We start from the raw sequence: 11,815 nt of genomic DNA, 5'->3' as shown, positions 1-11,815 counted from the left end.
GCGCGGTTTGCATCCTTGCAGGCTGTAGGCGCATGATGTCACAAGTTATTGGAAGAAATCCCTCCAACCTAGGTTGGGACAGATGAAGGCGGCGCTTATTGGTGTTCACCAAAACACCAGCATGGTGTACCAGCTTTGGCTAGATGATGCTCAGGTAACGAACAACCCCTGCAACTCAGTGGCTTAAAGGTCCATTTGTCAAGCGAATTACTGTGGCTGCAGGGAGCTTTGGCAGTACTCCACCAGTTTTCTTCACTCCAGGCTGAAAGGTCAACTTTTCTGGGCCATGCTCCCTGCTGGGCTGGTAAACCAACTTTGAGGGAGAAGGGGGAAGTCCAGATTTGTAGTGTTTGCTATTTCTATGATGTAAATACTCCCACAATGGCCGATTTCAAGCTACAAACAGTCCAACAAGTGGCTTGCCAAGTTCCTGGAAATTTAACAATTAGCTCCTGTACATGACTGGCACAAGCTGCTTTCCAAACTCACATTCCGCATGCCTCAGTTCTGCTCACTTTCTATTGGTCAAAACTTGCTATCAGTGGGTGGGGAAGTGTACCCCTCTCTTAAGGAAGCCTTGCAAGTCTTGTGACAATGAAACAGGAGAGTTCCCTGATTTCCTCCCGGCCCCCGCCCTCCCGCCGCCCTTTGCAGGACATGCAACAGGGGTGTGGCTCGTGTGTTCGGTCTCTGCCCTGCTGAAACCCCTTATGGGAGGTGGAGCATGCGGACGGACGGGTGCAGGAGCCAGGGTGCAAAAGCTGGGGCGCTGGGCTTCCAGCCCCACGGCAGTGTCCAGGGGCAGGATCCCGTGATTCCCGGAGCCCAAATGGGCGTGTGTTACAGTGTGTTCTTTTAGCCTTACCATCAGCTGACGGCTTAAGTGTTAACCAGCTCAATAGACCCTCTGCCTTTTTGCAAGCGCAGAGGGTCAGTGTGACAGTTTCTGTATCTCAGCTCTTGTCTCACCTCCCAGAAGAATCAGGTCACACATGGACTTGAAGGATGGTGAATGCCGGGGTGGGGGCGGGAGTAGAGGAGTTGGGGGAAGGTTGGGGGTGTTTATTACGTGGTAGGGGTGGCACTCAGTAGGATGGATGGGGAGCTGGAAAGGGGGTGGAGTAGGGAGATGATCTTCCCCTGGAGTTTAACCGTCCAGCGGTGGATTCTCTGACTGTCCCCAGCTGAACTCCACCCAACATTCCTTCTCTTTTCTCTTTATCTGCGGCTCTTCTGCTCTTCTGCTCTTCTGTTCATCTGCTCATCTTTTGCTGCTGGAGCCTGGTGTCTGGAGTTTATACGGGTACAGGATAGGGGGTCATGGAGGGCCAAAAGGTAACTTTTGGGCACAAGAACAGGAATGACTCTCTTCATTTAGGGCCATGGGTTTCCAGGCTTGAGGGTGGGGCCTTTGCCAGGGAACGGCCTTATTCTACCCAGTAGTTCCCTGCCTACTGTCCCTATCAACAATAAGTGAGCTGAATAATACCTTTAAAAGAAGAACAAGAAATAACTGGGTACAATAATACAATCCACCATTCCAATAATGGTTTTGGAGGAAGAAACTGGTTGGGTGTCTTTAAAGGCAGAGGTCCCCAACCCCGGGCCATGAACCAGTACCCTTTGTACCCTGTTAGGAACCTGGTGGCACAGCAGGAGTTGAGTAAGGGGCAAGCAAATGAGGGAAGCTTCATCTGTATTTACATCTGCTCCCCATGACTAGCATTGCCGCCTGAGCTCCACCTCCTGTCACATCAGCTGGGGCATTAGATTCTCATAGGAGCACAATTGTGAACTGTGCACATTCAAGGGATCTAGGTTGTGTGCCCCTTGTGAGAATCTAATGATGATCTGTCACTATCTCCTGTCACCCCCAGATGGGCCTGTCTAATTGCAGGAAAACAAACTCAGGGCTCCCACTGATTCTACATTACGGTGAGTTGTATAACTATTTCATTATATATTACAATGTAATAATAATAGAAATAAAGTGCACAATAAATATGATGCACTTGAATCATCCCAAACCTATTCCCCACCCCTGTCCATGGAAAAATTGTCTTCCACGAAACCAGTCCCTGGTGCCAAAAAGGTTGGGGATTGCTGTTCAAAGGGATAATTTTGCAATGTGAAGGCCAACTATTAGGTTACTACTTTTCTTCTGGCCCAAAGGACACTTACAGCTACGGACATCTGATAAAAAGAAAAGTAATGAGTACACTGTTGGTGGGAATGTATATCCATACACCCATTATGGAAAACAGTATGGCGGCTTCTCAGAAAACTAAAGATAGAACTATCATATGATCCATCAATTCCACCACTGGTTATTTATCCAAAGGAAAGGAAATCAGTGTATCAAAGGGATTCTTGTACTCCCGTTTATAGCCACACTATTCACAATAGCCAAGATACAAAATCAACCAAAGTCTATCAACAGATCAGTAAAGAAAATGTGATATATATACACAATGGAACACTATTCAGCCATAAAAAAGAATGAAATCCTGTCATTTGCAGCAACATGCAGGGAACTAGAGGCCATCTTGTTAAGTGAAATAAATCAGACACAGAAAGGCAAAAATCACATGTTCACACTCATATGTGGGAGCTAAAGAAGTTGATCTCATGGAGGTAGAGAGCAGAAGGGTGTAGAGGTGGGGGAGTGAAGACAGGTTGGTGAATGGGTACAAGCAAACAGATAAGATGGAATCAGTTCTAGTTTTTGATAACACGGAAGGGTGACTGTATTTCCAAAGAGAAGATTTTTTTCTTTGTTTTCTTTTTTTTTTGAGACGGAGTCTTGCTCTGTCGCCCAGGCTGGAGTGCAGTGGCGCGATCTCGGCTCACTGCAAGCTCCGCCTCCCGGGAGCTTGTGTGGAGCTAGTGTTTTTATTCATGCCATTCTCCTGCCTCAGCCTTCTGAGTAGCTGGGACTAAGGGAACTACAGGCGCCCGCCACCACACCCACTAATTTTTTTGTATTTTTAGTAGAGACGGGGTTTCACTGTGTTAGCCAGTATGGTCTCGATCTCCTGACCTCGTGATACACCCGCCTCAACCTCCCAAAGTGCTGGGATTACAGGCGTGAGCCACCGCACCCAGCCGAAGAGAAGATTTTTTTCTTTGAGTTTGACTTTAATTTCTAAGATTCCACATATATATGAGATCATGCAGTATTTGTCTTTCTGTGTCTGGCTTATTTCACTTAGCATACTCTTCTCTAAGACATCCATGTTGTTGCAAATGGTAAGAGTTCCTTTTTCTTTAAGGCTGAATAATATCCGTGTGTGTGTGTGTGTGTATGTGTGAATACACACCACAGTTTCTTTTTTTATTCATCAGTTGATGGACACTTAGATTGTTACCATATCTTTTGGCTTCTGTAAATAATGCTGCAATTAACATGGGACTGCAGATACTTCTTGGAGATAGTGTTTTTATTTCTTTTAGAAATATATCCAATAGTTGTATTAGTGGATCATATAGTAGTTCTATTTTTAATTTTTTGAGGAACCTCTCTATACTATTTTCAATAATGGCTGCACCAATTGACATTTCCACCAATAGGGTACAAGCATCCCCTTTTCTCTAATCCTCACCAATACTTGCTGTCTTTTGACTTTTTGATAATAGTCATCTTAACAGGTGTGAGGTGATGTCATTTTGACTTGCAATTTCTCTGCTAATTAGTGATGTCGAGTAGAAGAGAAGATTTAAAATGTTCCCAATACAAAGAAATGATAAATGTTCAAGGTGATGGGTATCCTGATAACCCTGACGATCATTACACATTGTATGCATGCATCAAAATATCACATGCACCCCATAAATATGTACAAATATTTCGTATCAATAAAAAAATGAAAAAGAAAAGTAACTAGTATAAATGGCCAGGTGCAGTGGCTCACGCCTGTAATCCCAGCATTTTGGGAGGCCCAGGCGAGTGGATCACCTGAGGTCAGGAGTTCAAGACCAGCCTGACCAACATGGTGAAACCCCATCTCTACTAGAAAAATACAAAAATTAGCCAGGTGTGGTCATGGGTCCCTATAAGCCCAGCTACCTGGGAGCCTGAGGCGGGAGAATTGCTTGAACCCGGAGGCGGAGGTTGCAGCGAGCCGAGATCGTGCAACTGCACTCCAGACTGGGCGACAGAGTGAGACTCTGTCTGAAAAATAATAATAAAATAAAATAAATAAATAAAAAAGAAAAGTAACTAGTATAAACAAATCAGGTTAAAGTCATCTCTAATTCATGTTTCAATATTTGAACAATTTTTTACAGTTTATTGTATCTGGTAATTCTTTTAAGAAGAAGCTTTATTGCTTTGAGTGTCTAAAAGAATCCATTTAACTTTAAACTGACCACGTAATGAGATACATGATATTTTCATTAGTTCATAGAGGAGTTTTTAGTAAGTGCTGGTTATGGGCAAAGCACCATCTTAAGCCTAAGCAGGAGTCTGGAGACTATTCCTGCCCTCAAGAGGATTACACTCCAGTATGACAGTAAGACATATGCAACTCTAAGAAGAAAGTGAAAAATTATATAAGAGGAAATATTCAAGTGCCATAATAAATTGAGAATGGCTACATATTTTTGAAAGTGGCAGCATTTAATCAAGGCTTGAAAAAGAGTAGGATTTGGATTCCTGGCATTATATGTTTATTATCTTAACAAGATGTATTTTTTATTTATTTTTAAAGTCAGATAAAAGGAGCTTAGCTTTTTTGTGAGTCAGTGCTTAAATTTTCTTAAATTTTGTGAGTCAATGCTTAAATTTAATAATTTTCTAAATTCTTAAATTTTCGTGTAATCAGAAATCTCTTTCTTGTGTTAAATTTAAAATCAAACTACAAAATATGTCTCAAATATCTAATAACTTTTCTTCTTTGCCCTACATCCTTTGTTCAAGTTTCAGCAAAAAAAACAACCTTCAGTTCTTGCTTTCTTGGTAGTGGCAGTTCCCCTAACTTTCATCACGCGTGTAACCATAAATAAATAACATTTAATTTTCACAGGAGGATCTCATTTCTGTACCCTGCCCTGGAAGTTGGCAAAATGTAAGGACCTGCATTTCATTGGAAATACAGAATATTTACTCTCCCTATTCTCTTCAGAAATTACAGCCTTGAAATCTGCTATCAGAAACCCACTTTGAGGCTGGGCCCAGTGCAGCGGCTCACACCTGTAATCCCAGCACTTTGGGAGGCCAAAGCAGGCGGATTACTTGAGCCCAGGAGTTCGAGACCAGCCTGGACGACATGGTGAAATCACCTCTTAAAAAAAAATACAAAAATCACCCCAGCATGGTAGCACACATCTGTGGTCCCAGCTACTCAGGAGGCTGAGGTGGGAGCATTGTTTGAGCTCAGGAGGTGAAGGCTGCAGTGAGCCCTGATCACATACACCAATACACTCCAGCCTGGGTGATGGAGTGAGATCCTGTCTCAAAACCAAACCCAGTTTGAGAAAAATATTTATCAAGATTGTCTCAAAGACATGCAATTATGGAGCTGTGTCCTTTGGACCACACTGTTCTGGTGCATCCCAGATGTGCTTTTGGTCTGTAGGTTTCTTTCTTGGGCTGTTTTTATCTTGTTTTTGGTATAAGAGTAATGCTAGCCTCATAAAGTGAGTTGGCAAGTGCTTTTTTCTATTTTTGAAAGAGTTTGTGAAGAATCGCTATTAATTTTTCTTTAAATGTTTGGTAGATTCAACAATGAAGCCATCTGGACCCAGGCTTTGATTTATGCATAGGTGGTTGATTACTAATTCAATGTCTTCATTTATTATATGTCTGTTCAGATTGTTTCTTCTTGAGTCAGTTCTGGTAGTTTGTATTTTTTCCAGGAATTTGTTGGTTTCATCAACATGATCTAAGGTGTTGGTATATACTTTTTCATAGTATAGTATTTTTTATACTTTTTTTTATTTCTATAAGGTTGATGGTAATGTCCCCTCTTTCCTTTCTGGTTCTTGGATGTGCTTTTACTAAACTTTGTTTATTCTGTTCTTCTGCACAGCTGATCTGAGCACAGTGGTTTTGGCACCCAATGAGTAGAAACTTTGCTCAACGAAAATTTTTCAGTGAGAATCGTGTGAGCTGACCCAGTTGAGATGTCTTTGGTGTTGGGCATTGTTTGTGCTATTCATCGTTTTTCCTTTTCAGTTAGGGCTCAAACAAGATGAATCTCTGTGGTAATGCCAACTACCTTCAGCAAGGCACCTTGTAGGAAACAGATGCATAAACTTCATTATCAGATTTAGTGTCATGATGTCATCTGCTACAGCTATCTACTGCATCCCACAGTGTTTTCTCTGTAGGATCTAGAGGAGACCTTTGTCTGATCTCTCGGTGTCATGAAAAGCTCTGCATGCCCTGAACAAATGGGACCTTTTAATCCCACTGTGGATTATGTCTCCTGCTTTGGCCACCGGGAGGGCTGAGTCCAATGTTGAATATCTACTCTATCAGTTTCCTAGAGCTGCCACAACAAAGTATCACAAACAGATTGGCTTAAAACAACAGGTGTTCATTCTTCCATAGTCCTGGAGGTTTGGTTAGAAGTCAAAATTAAGGTGTCAGCTGGGCTATGTTACCTTCGGAACCTGTAGGGAAGAATATGAGGGGACTTCAAAAAGGTTGTGGAAAAATGGAATTAAAAGATAAAAATGAGAAATATACGTTTTATTTCTCAACATAAACTCCATTAAGTTCAAGACACTTTTCTAAGTGATGACACCAGCCATCTAGTCCATTCCCAGCATCCTGGGAATTTAGCCATGTCAATGCAGTCTTTCTTACATCATTAACTGAAGAAAAATGGGTACACTTTACACACTTTTTTTGAGAGGGAGTCTCACTCTGCCACTCAGGCTGGTGTGCAGTTGTGTAATCATGGCTCACTACAGCCTCGACCTCCTGGGTTCAAGCAATCCTCCCACTTCAGCCTCTCAAGTAGCAGAGACAGGCAGGCACCACCATGCCTGGTTAATTTTGTATTTTGTGTAGGGACAGAGTCTCACCATGTTGCCCAGGCTGGTCTTGAACTCCTGGGCTCAAGTGATCCTCTCATCTTGGCTTCTCAAAGTCTTGGGATTATAAGCATGAGCCACTATGCCTGCCATTTTTAAAAAATATTAGTGTCTTAGTCCATTTTGCATTGCTATCTGAAAGGAGGTTTATTTGACTCTCAGTTCTGCAGGCTGTACAAGTGGCATGGCATCAGCATCTGCTTCTGGTGAGGACCTCAGGAAGCTTCCACTCATGATAAAAGGGGAAGGGGAGCAGACATCATAGCAAGAGAAGAGGAAAGAGAGAGTAGAGGGAGGCACCAGACTCTTTTTAACAACCAGATCTGGAGGGAAGTAAGAGTGAGAACTCATACCCCCCAGGTAGGGCTTTAATCTATTTTTGAGGGATCTGCCCCCATGACTCACATACCTCCCATTATGCCCCACCTGCAACATTGGGAATCAAACTTCAGCGTGAGACTTGGAGGGGACAGATATTCAAACTATATCAATTAGAAAAAAAAGAAGTCAGACAGAGCCACGTCAGCTCTGTAAGGTGGATGCCTAAAGATTTTCTATGAAACTCTCAAAAAATTGCCCTTGTTTGATGAGAGGAATGAGCAAGAGCATTATTGTGGTAGAGAAATACTCTCTCTGGTGAAGCTTTCCCAGGTGTTTTTTTTTTTGCTAAAGCTTTGGTTAACTTTCTCAAGACACTCTCATAATAAGCAGATGTCATTGTTGTTTGGCCCCTCAGAAAGTCAACAGGTGAAATGCCTTGAGCATCCCCAAAAATTGTTGCCAGGAACTTTGGTCTTGACTGGTCTGCTTTTGCTTTGGTAAAGCCATGTTTCATCTCCTGTTCCAATTCTTCAAAGAAATGACCCCATTGTTTATTCTGCTCTTCTGCACAGTTGATCTGAGCACAGTGGTTTTGGCACCCATTGAGTAGAAACTTTGCTCAACGAAAATTTTTCAGTGAGAATCGTGTGAGCTGACTCAGTTGAGATGTCTTTGGTGTTGGGCATTGTTTGTGTTATTCATCGTTGTTCCTTTTCAGTTAGGGCTCAAAGAAGATGAATTTTTTTCTTGCAAATCGACATAGATGACCTACCGTGATAGGCTTCATCTTCAACATTGTCTCATCCCTTCTTAAACTTATCCATTTGTAAACATCTAATTTCTTTGGGGCATTGTCCCCATAAACTTTCTTTAAAGCATTGATGATTTTACCATTCTTCTCCCCAAGCTTCACCACAAATTTGAGGTTGATTCTTGCTTTAGCCGACTTCATATTGCTCTGATATGGACTCTTTTCAAACTGAAGTCTTATCCTTCTTCATGCCTCAAACTAGACCCTATTCAGACATGTTATACAAGTTAGTACCAGCTTATTGGTGTGGAAAAGCATTGAAATCCTTGCATAATTTTTTCATGATACACATTTTTTTTTGAGATGGAGTCTCACTGTGTTGTGCAGGCTGGAGTGTGGTGGTGTGATCTCTGCTCACTGTAGCCTCAGCCTCCAGGTTCCAGCAATTCTCCCACCTCAGCCTCCCCAGTAGCTGGGACTACAGGCGCACGCTACCACACCCAGCGAATTTTTGTATTTTTATTAGAGACAGGGTTTTGCTTTGTTGGCAGGCTGGTCTTGAACTTCTGACCTCAAGTGATCTGCCTGCCTCGGCCTCCCAAAGTGCTGGGATTACAGGCATGAGCCACCACGCTGGGCATGATACACATTATTGATGATCTTTTTTGAAGTACCCTTTGTACTTCCTTACCTTTCCCTAGCTTCTGGTGGTGGTTGGCTGTCTTAGCCCATTTCCTGCCTACTATAACAGAACACCTGAGACTGGGTAATTTATAATGAACAGGCATTTATTAGCTCATAGTTCTGGAGGCTGGTAAGTTCCCTATCAAGATGCCAGCAATGGGTGAGAGCATTCTGGTTTCATCATCACATGGCAGAAGGCAAGGGGTAGGAGGAGAAACTCCCTTCATCAAGCCCTTTATAATTACATTAATCTATTAATGAGGGTAGGGCTCTCATGACTGAAACATTTCCCCACTGGGCTCTTCCTCTCAGCACATTGGGGACTATGTTTCAACATGAGTTTTGGAGGGGACAAAAACATTCAAACCGTAGCACCAGCAGTACCTCGTGTTCCTCAGTTTGCAGTTACATCCCTCCAATCGCTGCCTCTGTCACCACATGGCATTGTTCCTGGGTGTCTATGTCCAAATTTCCCCCTTCTTATAAGGATACCGGTTATATTGGATTAGGACCCACCCTAATGGGTGTCTTAACATGATTACATCTGCAAACACCTTATTTCCAGGTAAGGTCACACTCACAAGTACCCAGAGTTAGGACTTCAACACATCTTTTGCAGGGACACAGTTCAACTCAAAGCACCTACAAGTGTCACATGGTCAACTTCTCTGTGTGCTAATATTACCCTTCTTATTTCATCTTTTATTTTTCTCTATTTTCCTTTTGTCCCTATTACCTAGATTACTTAGTTTTTCCTTAATTATATACATCTTTGGCTGGGTTTGAAAGGAAGAAGACAGAAAGGAAGGGAAGGAAGAAGAGAAGGAGGGAGGAAAAGAGAGAAGGCGAAGGAGGAAGAAAAGCCTGCCCCCTAAAATTAGACATGAAACCAGGGGAACAGAGTTGCTGGAATGGGGAGCCACGGTGGGAGAGACTGACTGGGAAAGTGTTTTTGCTGTGGGCTTCATCAGAACCTCAGAATTACTTTTTTTGAGGGGATGGATGCAGTGACTAGCAGCTGCTTGAAGCTTAGCTGATCTAGGAAAAATTGGAAGATAGTTTGATGAATTGAGAATTAGGAGAGTAAAGGTATCGTCCAGCTACTTTTATATGATTATTAGTAGACACAATATGGATTGAAGTTTTGTGGTAATAGGAAGCTTATACAGTGTTGAAGACTCATGTATCCTAGCTGTTGTGGACACAGACCCATAAATCATTGATTTACTGCATGCAATTTATTCTGGAGGACAGTATCTCATGTTTGCAGGGTATCATCCTCCAAATGGCACTTTAGCTGAAACTTTAATAGGCTATTCCAATTGTCTATCAGACTAGCTGTTTGTGGAGATTATATATATATATATATATATATATATACATACACATATGACCAGCTAAAGCTACTGTATAAACCAACATTTCCTTTTCCACCTGTTCGTCATCTTAACCCATCACAGGTAAGAGTCTTAATCCTAATACTACAGCACACCAAGGGTTACCATCACCCCACTTACCACTAGAAATGAGGTCCTTGTTACTGTTTGGTGGGTGAATGATCCCGTACCAGAATTCTATCCTGAGGTTTGTAGGTTCAGACCTACAAGTAGCTACAAGTAGCTTCTATTTTCTAGGGCCACTCTCTACATGCTTTCTTAGTTTGGATTTCCCTAAATGCAATGGCTAAGACAAGGCCTAGGATGCAGATAATTTGAGGGCTGACTGCAGGAAGCAGGTCTAAGGGAGCAAGGAGAGTAATGGAAGAAACGTATGTCAAAATAAAGAGGCTTTGCTTTTCTAACTATAAATGATTGTGTGTCTTTCAAATAATGTCTTCATTTTATACTGATGATGATTGTAACAAAACCCATTCCCACATGGTGAATTGTTTTTAATGTTCACCTTTAGGCTTTTTCAGACCCACCTTCCTCTTTTTTTTTTTTTTAAAAGAAGATCTTGTTCTGTCACCCAGACTGGGATGCAGTGTCATAATCATGGCTCACTTCAGCCTCAAACTCCTGCGTGCCAGTGATTCTCCCACCTCAGCCTCCCAAGCAGCTGGGACTGCAGGCACATGCCACTATACCCACCTAATTTATCTATCTTTTGTTTTTTTGAAGGTAGAGACAGGGTCTCACTATGTTTCCCAGGCTGGTCTCAAACTCCTGGTGTCAAGTGATCCTTCCACCTCAGTCTCCCAAAATGCTGGGATTAAAGGTGTGAACCACTGTGCTGGGCCACTTCTACCCCATTGTTTAACTTAACATTGTCTTAATCTGTTTTGTGCTGCTATAACAGAAAACCAGAGACTGGGTAATTAATAAAAAGAAGAAATTGATCTGGCCTACAGTTCTGGAGCCTTGGAAGTCCGAGATCAAGGGGCTGCATCTGGTGAGAGGCTTTTTGCATTATCCCATGGCAGAGGCAGAAGGGCAAGAAAGAATGAGAGAGGGAGAGGGGGAGAGAGAGACAGAAAGAGAGAGAGCAAGAAAGAGAGAGAGACACAGCGAGGGAGAGTGCACTAAATTTGCTTTTAGGGCAAACCCACTCCCACAATTAATCCATTCAAGAAGAGTCTGCAGTCACCTCTTAAAGGTCTCACCTGTCAACACTGTTGCTTTGGGGAATTAAGTTTCCAACACATAAATTTTGGGGACACATTCAAACCATAGCCACATCTTCTGCCATTTATTATTAGAAAAACATTAATGTATACTTTATGTTTATTTTGTTGGTTGGCTTTTGGCTTGGATACTTATGAAATTTTTAAAACTTATCTTTGAGACTGGAAATTTTTACTGTAATTATATATGTGAAGTCTCTTTTTGCTTGAAACATAGTGCGCTAAGCTTGGAGTTTATCCTGAGGTAGTTTTAGGCAAGAGAGTTACATGGTGAGAACTATGTTTTAAATATACCACCTCAGGCAAGTATGAGGGATGTGTTTGGAAAAAGTACAGACTAGAGCTGAGTAGACCAGTTGGACTGTTGGAATATTGTAGGCCAGAACTGAGATATT

General features: G+C 42.2%; 1 pseudogene; it reads left to right on the top strand.

The window, feature by feature from the left end:
* Nucleotides 1–8: 8 nt before the first annotated feature.
* Nucleotides 9–11,815, top strand: part of LOC107974697 (high mobility group protein B1-like) — a 66,083-nt pseudogene continuing 54,276 nt past the window's right edge.

This window comes from Pan troglodytes, chromosome 4 (assembly GCF_028858775.2).
Source record: "Pan troglodytes isolate AG18354 chromosome 4, NHGRI_mPanTro3-v2.0_pri, whole genome shotgun sequence".
Lineage (NCBI taxonomy): Eukaryota > Metazoa > Chordata > Mammalia > Primates > Hominidae > Pan > Pan troglodytes.
Note: the sequence above shows the minus strand (reverse complement) of the source record. Positions and strands in the feature narration are given on the sequence as shown.